The sequence below is a fragment of the Aethina tumida genome, chromosome 1 (genome assembly GCF_024364675.1).
Source record: "Aethina tumida isolate Nest 87 chromosome 1, icAetTumi1.1, whole genome shotgun sequence".
NCBI classification, from domain to species: Eukaryota; Metazoa; Arthropoda; class Insecta; order Coleoptera; family Nitidulidae; genus Aethina; species Aethina tumida.
Window position 1 is genome coordinate 66472738 of NC_065435.1, and position 13878 is coordinate 66486615.

The 13878-nt window shown below is 27.6% G+C and overlaps 1 protein-coding gene across 6 annotated transcripts in view; it reads right to left on the reverse strand.

The window, feature by feature from the left end:
* Positions 1-13878, reverse strand: part of LOC109608444 (prominin-like protein) — a 40336-nt gene that overhangs the window by 8957 nt on the left and 17501 nt on the right. The gene's annotated exons all lie outside the window — the stretch shown is intronic.

Consider the following 13878-nt stretch of genomic DNA (forward strand, 5'->3'; position numbering starts at 1 on the left):
CCTTTTCTTATTAATTTGATAGTTTTAAGAACTATTTTGAAAATCATAACTATATGATTAAATCTCATTTCATAATATTTTTAAAAACACTACTTAATATTTCTTGTTTTTGATGTTTTTTTGCAAAAAAACCTTTATGACGTGTTTGTTGATTTTTGTTTTTAAATTATTCTGTGTATTTCAATAAATTCATTTCATTCTTATGATGTCAGTTAATGTCACATACAATTTGTATGGTAAATCAGATTTCTTGGTAAATTTGTATTTAATTTATAACATTTTATTATTTTTATAAGTTAAGTTTAAATAGTAGTAAGATTAATTTACAGAGTCGTAAAAATACCCTACCCCGTATAACTTTTAAATAACGAATATAAGAGCCCAATTTCAGGAGAAGCAATTGAGATACTTATAAAATAATTTATTTAAACAATAAGTTTATTTTAATCATATAAGATAAATGTAAAATGTCACACATACATTGAATGGTACACAAATGAGGTATCACGAAACCACCCTTTCTATTAAAAATGAGTTGACAGTGCCCATATGGTACTGGGAATTTACCACATGTCAACATCATGGCAAAATTTAGCTGGATAGATTTACAGGATTTTAAATTGTTTCTATTTAAGGTTAATATCTTCCATTCAAAAATCATCAAAGAAGGGAGGGATTTTTTACAACCTCGCTGTAAATGTAAAATGAACCGTAAAACTGCCCTATGGAAAAAAATTAACTATCGTTCGAACCCCGAAATAATATAGCCATAAATCAAAATACCATATTACCCCGTATCTATAATTATTTTTAATTAATGTAGTTTATAGCGGATATGGACTTTCACCTCCATTCATGTCAATATCTTAACCTTAAGCGATTATTACTTCACAGTCTAGTCACCTTCTACCATTTAGATTTTCAATAATAGACAACAATAAAGAACAACATTAAACATTACTAAAGGTGCAATATTTCTTTGTACAAATATCTACAAATATTGTCAAGTTATAACATGAAAAAAATCTGTAACACAAAAAAACTGCTATTAATAATTTGTAATTTTCTATGAAAATGTTATGCACTATGAAAAGCTGACATAATCCTTGCGATACTACTTAAGTAAAAAGCTTAAACTCCCCCAAGCACACGAAAACAATTAGAAGTCCTACAAAGCCGTGCACTTGACAATACGGCGTTTCCTTTACATTTCAAAAATTCATCACTCTTCCCGATTAAGCAGCGCATTCAAGAAACGGTTCACGTCAAGTGCAGCGTATTTCAAAGTAACCAGAGCCAGCCCTTCAACGGCGCGTTTTTAGGTCAACCCGAAATAGCCTCCTCCATCATCCCCGCCGTGTCCTCTTTCTTCGATGCACAATTTTCCCCGGGCCAGATTTCGTGACGGGGTGCATCTGTTGCAATCTCGCGCCACATTCGCCCGTACAAAATCGATCGAGCCGTTCCGCGGAAATTGAAAAGCGTCGCGGCGAAACGGCCTTGCACGTTTAATTCGTTTGTCGTTTTGCATGTGCGTGCGTGTTGTGTGTTTGTCGTTGCCGTCGTTCCGCCCGGTGGAATATCGCGAGGACGGCGGGCCTCGCGCCAATGCGAAGAGGCGCACTCGCCTTTGAAACGTCGTTATCGTGATCACTGTGCACTCGCTCAATCCGCGATATTTCTTCCGTTTCGCCTTTTACTTATGCCGTTCCTTTGTGACAGCTTGTTTCGTTAATGGTTCACGCACGTGGAATGAATATTCCCAGATGGAGAGTTGTACTTTGGGCAATTTTGAAATTATTTAATCGTGGGTGTTTTCGTAGTAAATTCGTGAAAGATACAATTTTGATTTGTGGAGTACCAGTTAACAATAAACAAACATTAAAATTAATTTTTTATTGGAAAAAATGTAGCATTTGTGTAGCATTTTACAACAACAAAGAAAATTAAGATCTTTAACAATAAGATTAAAATCAAAATCAATATTGAAACAATTCTCTTGTTTGATGTTACTCTTACTCTATTCTCTAATAACATTTTTTAAAGACTTCGATAATATGTATTCATTTGCTAAATATGTTAATATTTAATATTTAAATAAAGATTTACATACACTATTGCTCATATGTATAGCAACGAATTAAAAAACATAAATCATTTTATTAAAAGAACAATTATTTTTAATTTAAATTAATTTTATAATTAATAAGCGCCTAAATATTTCGTACCCCAATTTATATACGGATATCTTTATTTACATAGTTTTATACAACATTTTATTTTCATAAGTTCATAAGTAAAGCAACCAAACCCTATATTCGATACAGTTGATTTTATAATTCATTTTTTAGTTCGACATCGTTCCTTAAAGCTAAAAATGTCTAGAAATGTCCAATGGTGAAAAGCGGAGTAAAATTGCAGTAGATTTAAATATAAACAAACCGATCATTTCGAAGACGATTTCCAATTTTAACAGGAGGAATATACTTTAAGTGGTTCCGAAAAGTGGTGGAAAACGAGAGACTAACAGAGATTTGGACAGGAAAACAAAAACTCTTGTTCGCGACACTTTTATCAGCCCATCCCGCCTAAATAAAAAAATAAACAAATTCAGTGTGTTGGTGAGTACCATAAAAAAAGACTAAAAGGAGCTGGTCTCTATGGTAGAAAACCAGCAAAGAAGCCCTTCATTTCTGCAAAGTACAGAGCAGCGAAATTACTTTTGCAAGAGAACATGTGAACTGGACAGAGAGGTAATGGAAAACAATTTTGTTTTCCGATGAAAGTCGGCTCAAATTATTCAAATCAGATGAGATAAAAGGTATAATCCCAAGTACACTACACCCACTATGAAGCATGATGGAGGAGGTGTGATGGTTTGAAGATGTTTTTCTGGTTTTGGTATGGGTTGACTGGTTAAGTTAGACGAGATAATGGATCGTTTTGTTTATCGTGGCATCCTATAGAATCATATGCTTCCATTTGTCGAAGTAACACGAGTTTAAGGTGAACCTTCCAACAGGACAACGATCCGAAATACATGTCTAAGTTAGTTAAAGAATGGTTCGCTTCTCAAGGAGGACGTGTTATGCCTTGGCCAGCACAAAATCCAGACCTCAATCCAATGGAAAACCTTTGAGAAGGAATTGATCAGAAAATCCATTCAAAAAGACTGTCAAATATGAACGAAATCCACGAAGAAGTTCAAAATCATTCAAAAGAAATTTTGAACTATTATATTGATATGCTATTAAAATTAATGAAGAAAAGATGTTTGGAAGTTATTAAAAATAATGGGTATGCTACTAGATATTAAATAAAAGTAGGTTAAATGTACGTATGCTTGTTTTATCTTAAAGTTGCTCTACTTTTGACCCTTGAATATTTTTTAAATATTAATAAATACCTAACTAAACAATTATATTGCTGTATTGTTTTTATAAAACATACTGCATAACTGACAATAATATGGATATTTAAACGTACACTTTTATCAAGACAAATGAAAATTTCTAAGGTTGCTCTACATATGAGCGATAGTGTATATTGAAAAAATAATTGCTCTGTTACTTCTTATATGTAATGATAAAGACAATAATACAAAAGTAATATAAATAAATATTTTAAAAATAACTCCATTAATATTTTAATTTATTTTTTTTTTAATTCTTAAATTTAAATTAGATCTTTAAAGAAACGAACATATATAAAAAACAAAAATTTATACAACAATTACACACTTCCTACTTCGTATTTGTAGTAGAAAAAAATATATTTTTAAACTCCAATAATATTAATTTTTATTAATAAAAAATAAAAAATATAAAATTAAAACAACCCCAATAATATTAATTTGTCTTAAATTAACATTAGACCTTTAAATAAAATATAAAATTATATAGCTTTTCTACTTATTTGTAGACAAGAAACTTTTTTTTTAAATAACCCCAACATTTTTCTTAAATATTACATTAACATTATATCTTTAAAGATACTTCTTATTTGTCGTGAAAAAAATATATTTTTTAAAATAACCTCCATAATATTAATTTGTCTTAAATTAACATTAAATCATTAAATATGCGATAAAACAATATAATATAAAATTATATAGCAATAACTGTCCTAAATCTATCGTTTATCTACATCTTATTGTCGTAAGACAAAAAACTAAATTTAAATATTTTAATTTACTTTAGAGAAAGACAAAAACTAAAAATATTAGTATAAATTTAATATATCTTGAATATTGTATATACACACAAAAAAAGCGACAATTATTTTAATAATGTTATTATTACTATAATTTTGAAATTGATACTGGTAACTTATTTGTCAAGAAAATTCTTAATTTATACTATATAAAAAAAATAATATAGAAGTTCAAAAGTTTAATAGTGTTGTAACTTTCTATATTTGGATAGTTGTACTCCTGCTTTTTTAGTAGTACCAGAAAATTTGAGTTATTTTCTGATCAATAACATCTTTGCAATGTAATTCGCAATGCAGCTAAAATATGACGTCACCGACTGTGTTGTCGGATTGCCTAAAAGCCTCTCGACGGTTAACAACAAATTCTTTCTCTTAATTTCGTTTCAAAATTCTATTTATAAAACGTTCAACGACTCTATTTTAATTTAATCCGATTGAAACGTTTCGCAACTGAATATTCACGCACGGCAGCGTGATAGAGTGAATGGGACACACACAAGTCCCGTTTGGCAATCGACACGAATCCATTACGATGCGTCGTAATAGTTTTAATGTTTATCGTTGTAATGTTACCTTTGTTTTTACAAGTATCTCGGAAGCCATTATGGTTAGCAGTCCAATAGATTTATTGAGGTGATTCAACATTATTGGGGGCAATTAACGGATATGTTTCTATTCAATTTGATTAACGCCGATTGGCACACACATATGTGTTATTTAGATTAGATTTTATTTTATCTGGAGTAATTATTCAAAAACACAATTCAATTTATCCAGTAACGATGTAGCTAAAATTGCTGTTATCGAAACAAGCTGAAGACTTTAGATGAAGAAGTCCTCCATTTCAACATAATATTTTTTCTGAGCAGTCTTATTTATCAGGGTTGATAATTATCTATACTATCATATATGAATATGCCCTTAAAAACATTTCCTGTACTTTTCTTCTAATTTAGAAGGTGAAAATGACAAACAAGGTTAACAATTTCACCAAAAATTTAATTACTATGAAAATAATATATCAGGACTATTGAAAAAAGAGCATGATAGTTAATTATTACAAGTAATTGATTATAAGAAGTACGGAAAAAACTTTTCTCAGTACAGTGAGTACTGACAGTATTTTGTATTCCCGTATTTTAAGTTGAATATAAAAACGGCTAAAATGTAAAAAAAGAAGGCAAAATAGTTTTTTTGTTATGAGTTATAGTATGTTACTATCTTTTTTTTTCGTTTTCTTCGGTTTTTAATCCATCAAACTTAAAAAAATAACAAAAACTGAAAAAATAATTTAATATGCAATTTTTTATAGTAACCTAACTATTATAGTTGTTTAATTTCTGTGAATATTTTAATAACGACTTAACTTTAAAAACTCATTAACACCTTCGAATTCTAGGAGAAAAATACCCTAGAAAATTTGTAATTTTCGCCGGGGTAAGCGAACAAAATTTCTCAAAATCCCTGTTATTATCCAACCAATTAAAATTTCAACTTAAAAACATAAAACACAAACTACAATTTTTATTTATACACATTCAATCAGTATGCTCAATAAAATTTTTATGTTACAATGTTTTAATGTCTACGACAAGGTTAACCAGGTATTTACCACACAATTTGGTATTATAATAGAAATAAAAAATACTCGTTGGTTTAGCGTAAACATTTTGCACATTATAAAAATTTGCAAAACGAAAATGTGACAAGATACTTCCCATGACAACTGCATTAACTCAAAACATGACGTTAGAACAGTTTACATTCGCTTGGAGATTAGCACTTCCTCGAAAGTTTCGTGCGACCAGTTTTACAACGTTCATCCGCAATCTAAAAGCGAGTTCGATGGTACGGTTGACTCGCGTTTTGTTTTGGAGATTGGCCTCATTATCGTTTTTCCTGTGTGCCGTTCGACCCACATTTCACCAAGCCGACGCACTATGAAGAAATATGTTTTTGTAGAAGGCAAACAACATCTTGAAATGTTCAAAATTATTAAATGCATTTAACATTTCCTCTTCAAAAATAGTAAAATTGTCCTGAATGACAACGTATAAATTCTAAAGTGCAATATTTGAATTCTTCTAGCGATTAAACTCAAAAGTTTCAGTTGTTGTAAGTGTAGCAATGACAATATCTTTTTAATTAAATATCAGGAATTCTAGGGTTCCTGTTAGGTTGTTCAATGTTCTGCAAAATTCAAAAAAGTTACAGTTGGAAAAGTTTGATTAGTTTAATTAATCTTGGTAAACCAGACAATTCAACTATTGACCTTTTCCATTTTTTTAATGCAGTTCTGCAATAAATAACTGGCAAATTAATATAGCAAATATAGGATTCAAAAATATTTTACAATAATTTTGCAAATTTACAATTTTAATAAATTTTAATTTAATAAATTTTGAATGTAAATCAAATTCAGAACAACAGTGAAAATAAATAACATATATTTATATTAAAAAATACATCAAGTAAGAAATCAATATTAGAAACGGTTGTGAAAATTTGTTATAGGATTAGATTAATAAAATATTTCCAAGAATTATTAATTTTATTTTGTCTATTGCCTTGCTATGTAGTGATAACACACCTACGTGATTCATTCATTTACAGAGAACTAAAATATATCAATCAGAAATAAGTATTAAATATTTTCAATGTGCTATCACTTTCGGTTTATAGATAAAACAAATATTTAACGAAATATTTAAAAAAATGTGAAAAAATTCTCATTAGATTAATATACATCAGTACTCAATATTTTAGAAATTTTTATATCGAATTTTGTTATAAATGTGATCCCCATATTTTCTGTACAATAATATATATCACAATTTTGGCTTTGAATTTGGGATTGTTTTGATGTTGAAACACGTTTATTGAGGCATCATTTCCTCAATATATAGAAGAAAATTGTTGATTAATATATCTCTGTACATAAATCAATCTAAAGAAGTCTACGCCAGAAGCATAATTGAAACGACACCATGTTTCTCTGTGTAGTTTTCCTTGCAGGATGTTAAATATAAGCAGAACTATCATTTTTTAATAAATTAAATTTAGTTTGTTTTACAAAAACACACTGAACTTTCACATTTTTAGTAAAAATCAGGGTTTTTCTTGAAGATCTGCGGTCAAATAAACCCCCCTCTATTATTCATCTTCTCACAGTCCTTGAACTGATACCTGCAAGTTCCATTACTTCCAGATTGGCTTTAATTTCAGTTGTCTATTTTATTAAGATTGTTTTTGATATTCAAATTACCCTGTTATCGATTTTCGAATTTGGACAATTTTTATCGTAGCTATTACTTGGCCAGTATCTCTCAATTTTTTAATAATATATTTCGCCATAAACATTTACATTTTGTTCTTACAATTTCACCACAACCAATGATTAAATAATTAGAATATGCATAACATTATTATTTAGTTTAAAATATAAAAATAAATAAAAATACTTAACACCCTTTACATCTCTCTAAATATTAATTTTGGCTATAGGTTCTGCAACAATAAATCAGTAGAAAATATATAACATTCAAAATAAGAAAGTTTTTGGCATTTAAAAATTAAAATAAAAATTTCAAACACCCGGTATAATATCACTTTTGATATTATGCACATCAAGAATGAAATTTTGTATTTGCTGGTATTACAGACATTTTAATTACTCACATGTATTGAAAAAAATGAATATCTCAAAAACAAATAAAGATAAGAAATCCAATTATACTGAATAAAAAAATATATTTTTAATATTGTTTCAGAACAAGTAATAAATATTTTTAAATTGAATGAATATTAGAAAGACCTTTACACAAACACTTAAGACTTTTATTAGCACGTATTATTTTAAATTTCTCATTAAAAAATGTCTGAAACTCAAAATCATTTTTGTAATCAATTATTAAATTTAACTGTATTTATAAATGTAGCAGTAATCAAAACAACAATTTAAACAGTTAGTTCGATCGGTATTGACGACTAAAGAGAGCTGTTATCTGAACAAAAATAGAAAATGTGCGTGTAATAAAATTGAAATCGTTTCCCACAGTTCCGATTAAATAAATCTAATCGGTGCAAAATGTTAGGTCACTCCGCACGCACAACTTGCCCAGTTTGCTAATAAACAAATCAATTTCGAAACCGTTCACCTGTTAGAAGAACAAAGAGACTCTAATTTTCAGATAATCACTCAGTTTTATTTTAAATATGAGAAAACTTTTGTGAATATTTAATATTTTAATAACGCAAAGTGTTCCACGATTGTTATTTAAATCCCACGTTAAAAATTAATTTGCACTAGAATCGAATGCGTATTATGCATCGAAGGTCGAAATGTTATAAAGAAAGTGTCATTGAAAGTTGAATTCGGTTTGTGTCGTTATCCGTGTAATTGGATAAACAATTTCATTAATGTTATACAATACTATGGTGATCAAATACTATATAGGGTCATGCAGAGAATTCACTAATTAAATTTCAATTATTTCCCTATTAGTACAACATAATAATTTATTTCAATTACAACTATTTGCATATGTAATTAGGCATATTTCTAAAGATAAGATTAAGTTCTTCATGGCATATTAGAATTACTCATTCAAAATTGGTATGCATAAAGGAATGAGAGAAACAGTAATTAAGAACTGGAAGTAACTTGACTAGTAAACATTCCAGTTAGAATTTATTATCAAACAAACAAGAATTTTATCTAGGTGTATAGTATGTAAACAAATTTGTGATTAATTATTAATTAAATTAATAATTAGATGATTCTTACATTCCGGATCGTAAGTTACGAAAATTAAATGTAGAAACACTGTGGGCATTTTAAGAAGGAAACACCCCCGCAAAGTTTTATTTTACAATTTGATTTTAATGAGTAATTGCTCAAAAGATATACGGAGTGTCCTAAATTGGTTGTCTTTGATTTTTGTATACTTTCAAATCAACTAGGGAAAAGCCAGTGTCCAAACTTCAATTAATAAAATATTGAGGGTCGAAAACAAAGCCGTTTCTGATGTTCTACGAAATCAGAATTTTAACAAATTTTGAAGAAATCTAAAAACCCATTTATTTATTTTCCTTCTATAGACACTTTTTGGATAAGTCTTTAAAAAAGTATCTATTTAATATTTCGAAAAAATTGTACATTCTTATTAATTCAAGTGGACACTACAATTAAATTTGCCATCTAAATTCCAAGACAAATTTGTCTTTAATAAAGATATAACGATGTTTCTGATAAATTTCGAGATATTTAAAACTTTCATTGTTTATGAACTATATTCCATAGGAAATTATGTTAAATCTACCAAATACATTTGAAAGAACTAGTCGAAGTTCGACAACTCGATAACTATACCTAATTCATACAAGGAGTCCTTGAGAGGTCTATACAGAATTTTACCATCAATCCTCAATGTGGAAATAACCTTATATTACAAGTTGATAATTACAAAGATGCAGGGCATCAGACCTAATAATTTTCTTTATTTTTTATTTATAAAAACGTCTCAACGTCATAAAATTTAGTATATAGAGCTTTTTTAGGGTGAAAAAGTCAGATATGTTAACAAATTTCATATTGACACGCAATAAAATAAAAATTATTTTTTTTTTTATTATTATGTAATAACACTTTGTGTCATTTCTACATTTTGTTTTTAAATGTTAATTAAGTTTGGAATAGGTCTCCATAATTCCTTTTAGTTATTTATGGATGTGGAGTAAATCATTGATTTTATAATACCCCATAAGAAGTAATTAAAATAAATTTTTAGCATTAGACCATGTATGTGTGAATTTTACACCCCCAGAATTTGTGGTAGAATTCTGCACATACCTATCAAAGACTCCTTGTACATATAGATATTTAAATATAAATGAAGTATTAAAAAATTATACAAATTCATCAAAAACCTTTGTCTTGTAGATCCTGTATATTAACCATTCGCCATAGACACATGGATAATTAAAAACATCAGCAAAAAGTTCTATTAATGACATAACGCATTCATACATTCAATTAGGAGACAATTTAATTATAATTAATTATAAAATTTTGATTTTTAATTCTGTCATAGATTTATTTATATGCAACATTTCTACTTTATTTATATTTTCATTATCTTAAAATATGTAAAAATTACATGTTACCAAGTTAAAAATTATTTCTGATTGAATAAGTTAACAAATTTAGACATTAAGCGGTTATATTATTTATTTAAATATTAGTTTTTCTTATCATAATCAAACATTACCTGAAATGAAAAATACCAGAGATAATAAAAATTGCAAGCTTAAATAATTAGTTAAATAAATTATAATAATATATAACAATAAAACTCAGTTTGCAGACAAATGAGGTAGTTCAATATTTACAATTTTCCTGTATCTAATCGCTTAGTAATCAATTAGTGCATTCAATTAACTATCACTAATCGGCCACGTAATAGCAGAAGTCATAATGAATTCGGAATAAATAACGGGAACGGACACGAACGACTTGGTTGAGTCCAAATAACCAGTTATTTACGTCGGACACGGTGGTTCCGTCGTTTTTTCCTCCATTTTCAATTTAGTTTTGCGTATTGCATGAATCACCGTTTGTGGTCGTTGTTTTTAACGCGGAAACTGTACAATGCATACATTTCTTTGTTCGTTCACTCAATTGGACTGTGTATAATATTGCCATTTCAAATGGAACATCACCATAAAAGACAATTTGAAAGTCGTAAATGGTGGAAATTGAAACCTTGATTGCGTCCCACACGTACATGTTTTGAAATTTTTTGGATGTGGACGTTTGTTAACGAAATTTAAATAAAAACTATTCGATTTTACATATACTTCAATAGTAGATACTATAATATACGTACATTTTTATAACTTTTAAAATAATGTGTAACATTATTTTATAATATTTACTGTGTTTATGATATTAAATGTTCACATTCATTAAGCTTTAATATAGTTTTAACATTTAAGTTGAAAAGATTCCTGTAACTTTTTATTTATAATTCATACAACCTCACTTCCTTCAAAATGGAAGTAAGTTACTAGTGGGTACTAAAGCCAATCTAGAGATTTGAAATAAAATGAGAAATATCCAATTCATATCAATCTTAAAGTTCAATTATATTATAAAATATATATAGAAAATGCCATAAGAAAAAACAAGATTACAGATAATAAGAACTACGTTTTCAACATAATAAAATAATCAAATAATGGGTAGTTGAATTCAAAAATCATACAAATGTACCAAGTTAATTTAAAATTCTTTAAAATCATAAGTTTTTAGTTCAATAGCATCAAGACACCGAATATCATTAGGATCTCCTATGACAAAACGATGCATGCTTCGTAATACCATGTGTTGTATTTAACGCCTGTTTTTTAAGTACCACTGTTATTTATGGAGGTGGAGTTGATCTCTTTTCTTTGTGGTTGGTGTTTTCTTATTTTTAACAGATCTTTCATTACTAGAGTTCCTCTTTAATTATATGTGTTCTAATTGTTAATGATTTTCCTTGCAGTTCCTTTTAGCTTAACAAGATTGGCAAAATTAGAGCCATCAATTTTGTAAAAGTTTCCAATCTTGACAAGAAATCTATACAATTATTTAGCTACCATTAGAGGCAAAGAGAAGAACAATGCTCACAATTTATTATATAAAAATATAAAATTTTATAATGAAATTCTCAATATGGTAAAATATTAATTTTAATAATTGTTTTAAATGTTACATTAAAATGGTTAATCTTGCTTAGAACAAGACATCATATATAAATTAAATTTTAAAAAATAATTTTTCAATAGAAAATTATTTGAAATACAACTTTTAATGTACAGGTAAAATTAAAAAAATAAATATTAAATAAAGTTTATTAAAGAATTCATAGAAAATTGAACAAATATGTATTTAAACTGTTTATAAAATTTGATATAAAAATTAAACGTTTAAAAAATGTTTAAATATGCAGTGGTGGTCAGAGAAATATCACAAAATTTAAAATCAAACATTTTGCAAGACATTTTATAAAAGGAATTAATTCAAAATTTGTCCAGTCACTGTATGTATTTAACAATACTCTTGATATTTAGAATTTATTCTTAGTAGTATTTATATTATTTTATTAAATAAATTCACTTTCAGTGAGGAGAAAGAAATATTGCTCTTCACGGAAAGGAAAATAATAATTAACATGAAACGTCAACATCACATTGTTGATATCGCTGAAAACTTATGATGCTTCAGTAAAATGGTTTACAATGCTTATTAACAAACAACTCACTCAATTGAAAATATGATAAGAAAATGTCCTAACAAAGAAACAACTTTTATTGACAGACAAATTGGAAAAACCAGTAAAGACATATTTCTTGTCCTCTAAGTAAAGAAGAAATAAATTAATTGGGTCATACAATATCAGTGTCTAGTAGAACAATCAGACGTCGACTGAATGAACAAAACTTGCAAGGATATATTTCAGTATGAAAAAAAAAATATTCAAAATAACAAAACTAAAAGTTTACACAAAAATGTATTAATTTTCCTCCAGAATTTTGGCGAAGAGTACTTTGAAGAGAATCATCATAAAAATTCGGATCCCAGATACATAACACAATACAAAATTTTTGAAACACTTTGGAAAAAAAAATTTAGACTGGCGATTCTTTCCTTGGGCCACTTCAAAAAATTATAAGTAAAATGAACCGTGTCGAATATAGAGACGTCATGAGAGATGTAATGGAATCATTTATCTACAATAATTTTCCAGTTATATGAACTTTTATGCGTGATAATGATACGAAGCATGTATCCAGAGTTGTTAAAGGTGGTTAAAAGATAGAAATGTTGAGATTCTCGATTGGCCAGCGTAAAGTCCGGATCTAAAAAACTATTGAAAACTTGCGGAAGGACATGTAATCCCGATTAAAACTTCAAAAAACAATCGAAGAGTTGAGAAATTTAAGTTCAGACTACTACTGCCGACGTATCATTGAACCTTTACCTCACCGTTTGTTTATAGGTGGTTATAATTAATAAAAGCAAAAGAAAATATTAACAATTTTGTGTAAAATTATTTACAAATTATTTAACAAATATACTTTTTTCAAAAGTGTACTATTTCTATGACCAGCCACAGATTTAATTTAATTAGAAATTATTTTAATGTAGATTATAAATAAATAATGAAAGAAAAAATGTAGTTTAATTATTTTAAGTAAAATATAAAATATTATAATTAACGTTAAGATAATAATGTGTGTTATTTCTCTGACTAATATCTAAAAATTAAGAATTTTCTTCAAAAAGTTATATAAAAAACAATTTCAAATTATAAAAAATAATTTGTAATAAAATTTTTTATTAAAACAAAGGAAATTTCACTAAAATATGATTAAAAAAGTAAAAGGCATTTGTTAGAAATACACAGAAACCATAAATGTAAAACGTAGTTTAATAATAATTTTTTTTCATTACATAACTATATAGTTTATTTTTGCTTATTACAATAAGATAAGTTGAGTATTTACTAATTTTAACACAATCTAATTATAAACCAGCAAGTGAACTTTTAAAATTAACAAAATAAACACGAATTTATTATCATACATATCAGTCCTTGAATAAATGAAAGTATTACTTAA